Genomic DNA, 12,969 nt, shown 5'->3' with positions numbered 1-12,969 from the left:
CCTTGTGGTTTCCCCTTTCTCTAAGTCTCTTGTTGTATGAGAGGGAACCCAAGAAAAAAAAAGGAAAGAGTTCACGATATTTTATCTCTGAGTTCACTGGTTTTTTGCCTCTTATTATTGACCTTCTGCCAGGTCATTTTGGGTTTTAGAGCTCCCTGAGGGTTCCTTCCGTGGTGGTGGTAAATCTTGTTCCGGGAGGGTCGGTGGCTCCAAGCCCAGTAAGTCACATACCTCCGGGATATCCTCTTGGTTTTTAATATTTATGGTTTTAGAGTCCTTGAGGATGCTTAAGACAAAGGGGAATCCCCACCTGTAAGGGATTTGCTGTTTGCGTAAGATGGTAGTTAGTGGTCTCAATGAGCCCCTGCACTGTAGGGTGCACAGACTCAGATCTTGGAAAAATTGTATTATGTTTCCCTGAAATTTAAAGGTAGGGTTTTTCCTAGAAGCTTGCAGTATTTTTTCTTTATCAGGAAAGAATGTCAATTTAACTATTACATCTCTTGGGGGTATTCCATTTTTTGTTTTAGCTTTAAGAGCTCTGTGTGCTCTCTCCACGTGGAATGTGTACTCAGGGGGTGAGCCTGTTATCTGGCTGAAGAGTTGTGCAATATATGCTGGAATGTTTTGATTTGTGACATCTTCTGGGATTCCTTTTAACCTAATATTGTTTCTTCTGCTCCTGTTCTCTAAATCCTCCATCTTATCCTGCATGTCCTGTAGGAGCTGTTGTTGGTTAGAGACAGTTTGCGCTATTTCATCTACATTTTCCACCATCGCATCTTTTTGGTCTTCCAATATGTCGATTCTGTTTCCCATGCCTGTGAGATCAGATTTAATTTCAGCAAGACTGGATGTCACTGACGTGTGTATGGAGTCTATCTTCTCCCACAGCTTTTCAAAGTTGTCCGTTAGGTCTTTTTTGGATACTAGGGAGTGCAGATCCGCTCTAGTAATAGGGGATTGGTCTACATTGGATGGCTGTGAGGGTTGATCTAATTCTTCGTCTGTCTCCATGTCCTTATTAATTTTGGTTGGATGAGAGGCTTTAAAAAAGGAAGATACTGTTGAAGGAGTGTTTGGGTTAGTTATTTTCTCTCCCTTCCCTCCTCTCCTGGTCGCCATTGCTTTGGTATGTTAAATATAGCAGATATTGGCTCTAGTGGCGCCAGAAATAGGGGTCACTTTTGTAGTTTAGGGTGGTTAAAAAGTTCCTTGTCTTTCTCTGTCTCAGGATATGGTGGAGCACAGTTCCAGGAGCAATAGTCTCCCCAGATGGGGTTAATGTTTCAAGGGAGTTGAGGCAATAAGAGAAAAGAGGCAAAAAGAGAGAGAAGGGGGGAGGTAAGATCCCTCACTAAGGTATGATTATATGTCAGCGGTTCTTCTTCATTTAAGTGACCGGCAGCGCCTTGCTTAGTCTCCTTTGCAGCATATGTAGAAGCAAGTGTCCCCCCCTTCTGTTGCCATAGGTTACATGTTGCTTAGATGAGGTTTAAAGTTGTGGAAGGTGCACTCACTTAGCATGCAATTAAATATAATGTCCGGTAGAGTACTGGATAAGCCCCAAGTTTTATTAAAAGAAAAATTCCCCCTTTAAGTGTTGCTTATATTTGAGGAGGCTTGGGATCTTACAGAGCAGGTCAAGGCAAAACCGCTTTCAAAGTATGTATTTCAGTTTGATTATATAGTTCTCGGGACCACCAGGGTGGGTGAAGCTTTTGTTTAAAAGGGGAACAATATTCTGTTATAGCACAGTCCCTGGTTTGTAAGTTCTGTTCACAATGTCCAGTTTCTGCAATAGATTTGCAGCTGTGATTGTTTCTGGGGATGCCTGGGAGAAATATTGGCGAGAGGGTTAGTGGAGCTAAGGTGTCTATATGATAGAGGTCAGGGCGCTGCAAGTTCTGTAGTTACAGAAAGGGCCTTAGAAGTATGTTTCTTGATTTTTATTCCTGGAGGTTCTGTTTTAATAGCCACTGACAGTCCAGAGTTTGTTAAGCTTCACTGGGAGTGAGTGGGGCCCTAAGCCGGATTGTATGCTGTTTTTTTAGTTTGTGGACCACCTCACCTCTACAATCTCCTCCCCAGGTCCCCCCTACCTTCCGATGCTTGTTTCTCCTTGCTGATGTGTGGGTCCGATGGCACCCGACACCTCCGGTGGTCTCCGCCGTCTCTCTGGGCCTTGCTCGGGTAAAGTATGGTGGATTAGGCAAGATGGCGGGTCTTCGCGCCAATTCTCAGCGCGGCTTCAGCACTCCGCTGTGTCGGGTCAATATGCAGATTCCCCCGAAGATCAGGTAACACCTGTTCCGCCCTGATAGTCCCAAGGTTCTGTTATGGGGTACGATCCGGTCCGTCCAGACTGCGCTGTTACATGCGGGCAATTTCTCCTTGCACACCGTCAGGTCAGGTAGTGTTTATTAGTGCCCGATGCATAAGTGTTCACCCCCAATATAGTTGAGCTGCACTTTACTAGTCTGGAGGGGTAAACCGGTCCTGAATTAGTCTGGGTTTTATTGCAGAAAACCCGGTTTTAATGCCTTAAGTCAGAGAGCTCTCACTCTGTGCGTCTGCTTCCTTTAGTTGCTAGCTCCGCCTCCTACTATATACCATTTAAAGGGATAACACAAATAGGCTGAAATTTGTTTCTTTGATTTGCAACTACCTGCAACTATCTATATTTCTCTATCTTGTGTTTTTTATCCTATTGATATAATTCTTTTTTTTGTTGCATTTTAGCAAGATTTATTACGTGTGTATTTTGATACAAAGATATTTACCAGTCATATATATACATATATATTCTTTAGCGCAATCTATTTTTCTCTCAATCTTAATTCCGATTGACTGATAGAATTTTATCAGCAAATCGGAATTGAAGGGACGCCATCTTGGATGACGTCACTTAAAGGTACCTTCATTCTGTGTTAGCCAACGATTGAAGAGGATGCTCCGCATTGGATGGCTTGAAGATGGACCTGCTCTGCGCCGGAAGGATGAAGATAGAAGATGCAGTCTGGATGAAGGCTTCTGCCCGTCTAGAGGACCACTTCACCCGGCTTGGATGAAGACTTCTCCCGGCTTTGTTGAGGACTTTGGCCCGGTTTGATGAAGACTTCTCTAGTAAGGTGATCTTCAAGGGGTTAGTGTTAGTTTTTTTTACGGGGGTATTGGGTGGGTTTTAGAGTAGGGTTGGTTGTGTGGGTGGTGGGTTTTAATGTTGGGGGGATTTGTAATTTTTTTTACAGGTAAGAGAGCTGATTACTTTGGGGCAATGCCTCGCAAAAGGCCCTTTTAAGGGCTATTTGTAATTTAGTGTAGGGTAGGGCTTTTTTAGTTTGGGGGGCTTTTTTATTTTGTTAGGGGGATTAGATTAGGTGTAATTAGTTTAAAAGGTTGTAATTTGTTTATTATATTCTGTAATTTAGTGGGGTTTTTTTGTACTTTTATTTTATTTTAATTGTATTTAATTGTATTTAATTTAGGGAATTAATTTAATTATAGTGTAGTGTTAGGTGTAATTGTAACTTAGGTTAAGTTTTATTTTACAGGTAACCTTGTATTTATTTTAGCTAGGTAGTTATTAAATAGTTAATAACTATTTAATAACTATTCTACCTAGTTAAAATAAATACAAACTTGCCTGTAAAATAAAAATAAACCCTAAGCTAGATACAATGTAACTATTAGTTATATTGTAACTAGCTAAGGGTTTATTTTACAGGTAAGTATTTAGTTTTAAATAGGAATTATTTAGTTAATTATAGTAATTTTATTTAGATTTCTTTTAATTATATTTAAGTTAGGGGGTGTTAGGTTTAGGGTTAGACTTAGGTTTAGGGGTTAATAACTTTAATATAGTGGAGGCGACATTGGGGGCGGCAGATTAGGGGTTAATAAATGTAGGTAGGTGGCGTTGATGTTAGAGCCGGCAGATTAGGGGTTAATAATATTTAACTAATGTTTGCGAGGAGGGAGTGTGGCGGTTTAGGGGTTAATATGTTTATTATAGTGGCGGCGACGTTGGGGGCAGCAGATTAGTGGTTAAGAAATGTAGGTAGGTGGCGGCAACATAGGGGGTGGCAGATTAGGGGTTAATAAATATAATGTAGGTGTCGGCGATGTTGAGGGCAGAAGATTAAGCGTTCATAAGTATAATGTAGGTGGCGGCGGTGTCCGGAGTGGCAGATTAGGGGTTAATAATATAATGTAGGTTGCGGCGATGTCGAGGGCGGCAGATTAGGGGTTAATAAGTGTAAGATTAGGAGTGTTTAGACTCGGGGTTCATGTTAGGGTGTTAGATGTAGACATAACTTTTATTTCCCCATAGGAATCAATGGGGCTGCGTTAGGGAACTTTACACTGCTTTTTTGCAGGTGTTAGACTTTTTACAGCCGGCTCTCCATGTTGATTCATATGGGGAAATCGTGCACAAGCACGTTACACCAGCTCTAACGTAAGCAGCGCTGGTATTGGAGTGTGCTAAGGAGCAAAATTTTGCTCAACGCTCACTTCTTGTCTGGGTTGTAAAAACCCGTAATACCAGCGCTGTCTGTAAGTGAGCGGTGAGCATAAACTGCTCGTTAGCACCGCATAGCCTCTAGCGCAAAACTCATAATCTAGGTGTAAGTTTCTAAGCTTCTGCTGACTGCCTCCTTATCTCAGATCTTTTGACAGACTTGCATTTCAGGCCATTAATGCTGACTCTTAAATAACTTCATGTGCATGAGCACAATGTAATCTATATGAAACACATGAACTAACGCCCTCTAGCTGTGAAAAAATATGAAATGTATTCAGATTAGCGGCGGCCTTCAAGGGCTTAGAAATTAGCATATGAGTCTACCTAGGTTTAGCTTTCAACTAAGAATAACAAGAGAACAAAGCAAATTTGATGATTAAAGTAAATTAGAAAGTTGTTTAAAATTGCATTCTCTGGGGTTTTCCGGTGGAGGAGGAGCTACACAGCTGTGGCTAGGCTCGTCTCTCCAGTCTCCTGGACATTGGCGGTAGTTTTTTTGCGCCAGCCCCTGGTTTGGGGCTTCCCCCTGGACAAGCTGCAAGAACTACTCCGGACCCATCAACAGTGGCACTCCATCCCACTGTTGGACTTTTGTCGTTGGCTACCTGGACTTCAGAGTACTCCCTAACTCACTAAGACCAACTTAAGTCAAAAGGCTTTCTTTTTTTTCCTCCCCATCACATCTAGCGCCACGGACCCGGCTTCCTCCTGCTATTAACAAGCCTAAAACCGCCCCCTGCTGCTCTTTTCCTACCTCACAACGGAACTGAGACACTTTCTCTAGATATCGATCCTCCCCCCTCTCTGCATCTATCACATCTGACAGCCAAGCGTCAAAGTGGGCTCTCCAACTTACCTACCAGCAGCTGCTCTGTTTCTCGGCCCTGTCAGCTGGGGCTCACCCCTCTCCCTCCCCCACCGGTGCTGCGTGGGGGGGAGTTGGACCCGGCTTGAGAGCGTGGACCGGAGACACAGCTTGTTCCCCTGCTGATCGGCCGCCTGGTGCGGCGCCGCCCACTCCCCCCCCACCGGTGCTGCGTGGGGGGAGTTGAGTGCGGTCTCCATCGGGAGAGCCAGCTCAGGAGCGCCGGATACATCATCTGGGCCAAAACGGACGGAAAGCGATCTGACAACCGCCAAAGGCCGTACACCACAGGAGGGGGTGAGTTCTCTAGCTAAGCTAGAAGTCTTACTGCCATAGGAATAGTTGTAGAGGGCAGCAGGGGGCCATAGAATTGCTGGGGATCTGTATGTGTTGTACCTGAACTTGCTCTTTGCTGAGGTTGACAGCACTGTGAGCCACAGGGTTATGTGCAGAGAGCTGAACTCTTGGATCTCACCGGACATCAGGCTGATTTATTGCACTCTCTGAAGACTTAGCAAAAGCATAGTTTGGAGCCAAATTTTTAGCTTGCATTGCCTTGCTAGACTGCCCTTGAAAGATTAATGTGCTCAGGGGCACAGAGAGACGGTTTCCTGGGACTGCTGTTCTCTGATCCTCTATAGAGGGAAACTGTGGAGGATTTGTGTAATATCCATGTTATAAACTGTGTTATTAAACTCTATACCTCTCACTGAAACCTGAAGGACCTGCTCCTGTATGGGGAAACAGGAAAAGGCACTATAGAGCACTGGCTGATCTGTGCTTCTCAAATTATAGGCTGGACTCTCAAGAGTTAATTACTGAAGCAGTTCTCTGTATATATAAGTGTTATTTTCTTCAATTTCTGTGGGTTACTCAAGCAATATTGGTACTCATCAAAGTATATCTAAGCATATAAGGTCTGTGCTAGCCAAGGTGCTGGCAGTTTCTCTGTTTTTTTGTTTTTTCTGTATCTTGCAATAAGCCACGCTTAAATTTGTATGTAAATATATACTGCATAGGCTTTGATCTTAAACTTGACATAAGGTCAAAAGCTGAGATATCATTCATAAATAAGAGTAAATAAAACTGTCATATCAAGAGGGAAGGAAGGGAAGGAGAAGAAAAACACATACTACAGAAAAATTTACTGTTGCAAATACATATCTTTCCTGTGCTAAAAAGCATTAAAGACCCTTAAAGCCAAATTGTTAAAATTAGTCTCACCGTAGCATAGCTTAATTTATGCTTTGTAAGTCAAAAGGGTCTCTACCTAAAATACTCTTCTATGTGGGCAGGTTTAACATTGTTATAAAACTTTTATTGTTATTTTTAGAATGAGATAGAGGGGGGAACCCCAATAGGGATATGCGTCTGACTTTCTGGTAAATTAAACTAGAATTCAGAACTTATATTTCTGAATATCTTATGTAATAAACACTGCTAGAGCCCCCATTAGTCCTTGCTTCTATACTTCCTAAATCAAGACCTGACTGCTCATTTACTTCCACCTAAGCTTCAGGCCTGTTAGGCCGACATCTGTACAAGAGTTAATCTACTGCTGCCAAGAGCTCTCTTAGAACTACTATCACTGCTACTCAGCACAAACTGGTTACACAGAGCAAAGGCTGACTCAACCACTATATAAGCTATTGTTTACCAATGTAACTCATCTTTCACTGGGGGGCCCATCTTAGAAAGGTTATACGCTCTGAATCTTCAATTCAGCACACTGATTCAAGGATAAATCCTTGAGGTCAGCGGACTAGGAAGGCCAAATCCCTCGGTACTTATATAGTAAAAGAAGACAAACTTATAAGATGTAAACATTATTTATCTTCTATGCATTAATCAACAGTAAAAATCCTGTAAGGCAATCTGAAAGGCCTAGAACTAAGTACAGTTCAAACTAGCCTACCCCAGGTCCTCCCTGACAATTATCAGGTAAACTATAGAGCATATGTACTCTTAGTTATAAGTATTATTCCTAGCGACATTGTCTCTCTTGCAACAGGGAGAAAACAAGGACATAACCTGAGGCAGAATTTCTTTCTCTATAACCTAATTCGCAGGAGGCACTTGCCTGCCTAAATTCTATCACAGGTCCTTGTGGGTCCCATTTGTGTCTATCTTAATATTCAAGTTAAGGGCAGTTCTCAGAGTATAATATTATTGTCATAACTTATTAATTGGCTCTAGGTTCAAGGTAAATCTACCTGTTAACTATATATCTTCTCTTCTCTTCTAAAGCAGGAGGGGAAAAGGGAAAGGGAAGAGAAAGGGCTGAGAGGAAAAATCCTTCTTGGACCTCAATACTAAAGTAAACATTAACCCTCCTTAGAAGGTTTAGATAACATTGACTCTCTATACCAAATCTACTTTTCTAAATTTTTCAAAGATTTATCTGGGCACAGGGATAGGCCAGTCTAAACTCCCTGTATACAAATAAATATTTGTTAAAACATAACTCTTCATGAATATCCACTGGTAATATAATTCAATAAAGTGTACATAAAGGGAATTAAAGACGCAAAACTAATTGGAAGATTTTGTTACTCAGTAGCGAGGATCTAAAAATGTACCCTTTCTCCTAGGTGTAAACAAGTGGGATAAAACTCACACATTTTCAATAAAGATTCACTTCTCCCTACCTGTATGGCTGGATCTCTCACATAAATAATTAAGCACCCCCATATAGGCACTTCCTATTTTTCTCCCCACCCTCACGTCACTTTCACCACCTCACTATATCCTCACCTCCTAGCTGGAGGATTAATTACCTCCTCAAAACTTCACATTCACCCTCTACTTTGTTGTATTTTTTCTTCTTATTCATCTTTTTTTTTTTCTAGATTGCAGGAAGCGGAACAAAGGGTATCTGATCTGGAGGACCTAACAACTCTGCATGGTTCCAATCTTGAAAATGCAAGTACTAATATACAAAAAATTCAAAACAAACTAGAGGATCTAGAGAATAGATCCAGAAGGAACAATGTGAGAGTTGTGGGTCTTCCAGAGGAACAACAAAATGAGAACCTTATTCCCTTTATTTCAGAATTATTACTCAAACTGTTGAAAATACCATCCACACATCAACCTATTTTGGTTGAGAGAGCGCATAGACTTGGCCCCCTTCGCATAGATAATAAAAGCAGAAATAAACCTAGACCGGTTATAGCAAAATTATTGAACTACCAGGACAAAGTAACTTTATTTCAGTATTATCGTAGACAGCAACCGATTACTTTTGAAGGGGCAAAAATCTTATTGTTTCAAGATTTTTCTGTGGACACAGCAACTAAAAGACGGGAGCTTGCTCCTATCTGCTCCAAATTTATAGAAAAAGGCTATCGGGCGATGATAATATACCCCCACAAACTTAAGGTCATAGCACTTGAGAAAACGCACTGGTTTGAAGAAGCCAGTCAGGCTGAAAAGTTCTATAAAACACTTGAACCTTTAACTTAATAAATAGAGGACAGGAGTACAATAAACACTGGAAGTTAATAAAAAAAAATGGCTGAAACTCAGGTTCCTATTAGGGTAGACCCGTGCTGTCCAACAGACATGGGTCCTGGGACTCTCTTCCCCCACGTGCGGGGTAAATTAAATTCATTTTTTCTTTTTTTTTTTTTTTTTTTTTTTTTTTTTTTTTGCTTTGTTTTGTTTTTTGTTTCTGTTTCTGTTTTTGTTGTTGTTTTTGTTCTTTTCTTTTTCTCCTTCTTCTCTCTCCCTCCCTTGGTCTCTTCTCCCCTTCTCCTTCTTTCTTCCTCTCCTCCTCTTTTTGTATTAAATGGATCCAATAGAAAAATGTAAAATAGTGTCTTGGAACGTAGGAGGGATTTCTACACCCATTAAACGAAAGGCAATCCTTACACAATTACGTAAATCCCAAACTGATATTGGTTTCATACAAGAAACCCATTTATCTGCTGAAGAATCTTTAAAATTAAAAACTTCCTGGGTTAAAGAAATATACTCTACTGCTGGTATTAAGAGAAAGAGGGGGGTAGCAATACTAATAGGTAAAAGGATTGGGGCAGAAGTTGTCAGCTCTGTTGCCGATCCGGGGGGGAGATATGTCCTAATAAAAATAAAAATTGCACAGAGGCTGTATACGCTTTGCAATGTCTACGGCCCAAATGTGTTCGATGCAGAATTCTGGAATACTCTCCAGTCGAAGCTCCTATCTTATGCAGAAGGCCTTTTGATTGTAGGGGGCGATTTCAACATGGCACCACAATGCCCAGTAGATAGGCTCAGACAAAATACTAAACACTTGAAACAAAAGAGAGATAACTTAGAATCTAAAATGTATAGAAAAATCAAGACCAACTTAGCTCTATGTGACATTTGGAGGATTCAGAACCCATCTGCTCAGATGTTTACATGCCTCTCGAAGGCTCACAAGACCATGTCTAGAATCGATGTATTCTTGATGGATGAGCGCCTTATATCAACAAGGGTCAAGGCTGAGATAATGCCTATACTCTTATCGGATCATGCACCTATCTCTCTCGTGCTACAATTAGCTCATACACTCCCTAACACACCTCGTTTCTTCTTTCCTTATTATCTTGCATCTGATTCAAAATTTAAAAGTCGGCTTTTAAATACATATAAAGAATATGTACAGTTCAATAGAGAGCATTTGGAAAACCCTGAACTATTCTGGGAGACTGCGAAGGCAGTAATGAGGGGTGAAATCATTGCATACAATGCTGCTCTACTTAAGAAAACTAGATTAAAAGAAAAAGAAGCATGTAAGTTTTTGCTTAACTCTTATAATCAATACTTGCTTAATAAAACCTCCCTTAACTGGGCAAAATATATGAGAGCTAAAAGCGAGAGGGACTCCTTCATCTTATCCCAAGAAACTCAAAAAGAACTGAAAATCCAGGCCAGAATGTATAGATATGGCAACAAATCTGGTAAAATGCTGGCTAAACTAATCAAAAATGAAAAAAAGCAACCAAATATAGACAAATATAGACAAACTCCAGCATAAAGGGGAGTACCTTACTAAACCTGACGATATTCTTGGTGTATTTCATCAATATTATAAGGAGCTCTACATGCTCAATAGTAATGACACAAAGAAATCTGCTCATTTCTGGAATTAAATATCCTACATTAAATCTAGAAGACACTAATAGTCTTAACGCCCCCATCACGGCAGAAGAGATTGGGAAAACAATATCTAACCTATCTTTCAATAAAGCAGCCGGTCCCGATGGTCTCCCTAGTGAGTTCTATAAAATTATGTCTACTGAAGTTACTTCGCATCTTTGTATTCTTTTTAATAGTTTTTACATTGACGGCAAACCCATCCCCCCCTCCTTTTCTCACTCCTATACAACATTGATACTTAAAGGAGATAAAGATCCTTCTTATAAGGAGTCATATAGACCAATTGCTTTACTTAACGGCGATTATAAAATCTTAGCCGCAATTTTGGCATCCAGACTACAAGGGGCTCTCACAAAAATCATTCATACAGATCAATCAGGGTTCCTAAATAATAGGAACTCTGCTGCAAAAATTAGGGAGGTCTTGGTTGTGACAGAGTATTACGAGACGGTATCTGAGGGGGACAGCGGGGGAGAGGGTACACATGATCTTGCCATTATATCCATTGATGCTGAAAAGGCATTTGATTCTATCACTCATGAGCATATCTATTCTTCTTTAAATCATTTCGGCATCAGGGGTAATTTTTCTGATTTTGTTGCGAATCTTTATACCCAACCTTCCACAAAACTGATAGTAAATAGGAATATCTCATCTCCTATTTTCTTAGGTAGAGGAACGCGTCAGGGCTGCCCTCTCTCCCCGCTCCTCTTCGATATTGCCATTGAGCCGTTAGCAATTAAAATAAGACAATCCTTGGATGGTATTAAAATTCACAACCATGAAATAAGAACTGGGCTCTATGCAGATGATTTGCTTGTCTATATGACAAATACCAAATTAAACATGCCTAAGCTTCTTCATATAATGGATCACTTTGGTTCCTTTTCAGGTTACAAAGTAAATATGACGAAATCTGAAATATTCTGGCTTAGGAAAAATACAAATTCAGTAACAAATATCCCCTTCAGACAGGTTACGGAATCTTTTAAATACCTAGGGATTTATATCCCGGTTAAAAGTACCGATCTCTACAATCTTAACATTCTTCCAGTTTTCAAAACGATTAAAGAAAAACTTAAAGATTGGCAAAATCTGCCCTTATCACTTTCTGGCCGGATTGCTCTATTTAAAATGGCCCTCCTACCGAAACTACTTTATATTCTTCAAAATACACCATTATTACTACTTGGAAAAGACATCCGCTCATTCAATAGTGCACTTAAAAAATTTCTCTGGCAAGGGAAAAGATCAAAAATTTCTTTCGGAAAACTTTCAGTACCAAAAGAATATGGAGGACTGGCCTTACCTGATATAAGGCTTTACAACCTCTGTTTTCTTGCACGTATAGTCACAGACTGGATTGCATGTAATAACTATGTTTTAAATAACGAATTGGAATCCAGTGTCTCTTATCCTTACTGGCCTTCCGCATTGACCCATCTAGACATTAAAGAAATCCCGACAGAAATTAAAAAGCTTAAAGCATTTTACAACCCGCTTAAAGCCTGGCAAAAAATAACCAAGCTCCTCCTAATTAATAGTAAAGCTTCTATCTACCTCTCGATACTAGGAAATCCTAAATTCCAAGCAGGAATTCATTCTGCGGTCTTCAAAAGATGGGACTCTGCTGGTCTAAAGAATGTTTATCAAATAATAGACAAAGAGAGACAATGCATTAAATCATTTCAGGAAATAAACACAGAGTTTAATTTGTCAAACCGAGACTTCTTTGCCTATTTGCAACTCCGACACTATGCGTTGGAATTAGTCAAAGAAAAAGGCTGGAACTGGAGCATGGGCAAACTTGATGACTGGTTGGTGCTAACTAGAAATGCTCATATGTCCATTGCACCATGTTATTATTTCCTGGGTTCAAATAAGGGTCTCCCCGTTTTAACACATCTGGCACTATTCTGGAATACATTAATGGTTCAGTGTAACATAGATCAAAAAACTCTGCAACTCTCAATAAAAAAGGTGGCTCAGAACACACTCTCAGCTACATGGCGAGAGGCCCATGCTAAATTCCTCCATAGGGCATATTTTACCCCCGAGAGAGGCTGTAGATCTGGCAACTTAGGATTTAATAAATGCCCCAAATGCTCATACTTCGCAGCGGATTTCCCACATATGATATGGTATTGCCCAAAAATTAAAATTTTTTGGCTTAAAGTGGAATACTGGCTAAAAAATGTATTAAAAATAGCTCCTCTTTCCCTAACTTTCTACCAGTCAGTACTCTGTTTAAAGAAAGAACCTGGCAAACAGAATAATGAAAAAATTGTAACCTCCACTATCCTTGCTACCAGATATTTAATCTGCAAAAAATGGAAGAGTTGCTCAATTCCTAGTATCTCTGAAGTGAAAAATTGCATGAAAAAACAATGTATGTTAGAACAAAGAGATATAAACCTAGAAAATGATCAGGACATCAATAGGTTTTTCAATA

Source organism: Bombina bombina, chromosome 6 (genome assembly GCF_027579735.1).
Source record: "Bombina bombina isolate aBomBom1 chromosome 6, aBomBom1.pri, whole genome shotgun sequence".
Taxonomy (NCBI): Eukaryota; Metazoa; Chordata; class Amphibia; order Anura; family Bombinatoridae; genus Bombina; species Bombina bombina.
The sequence above is the reverse complement of the archived record's forward strand: the minus strand, read 5'-3'. Positions refer to the sequence as shown.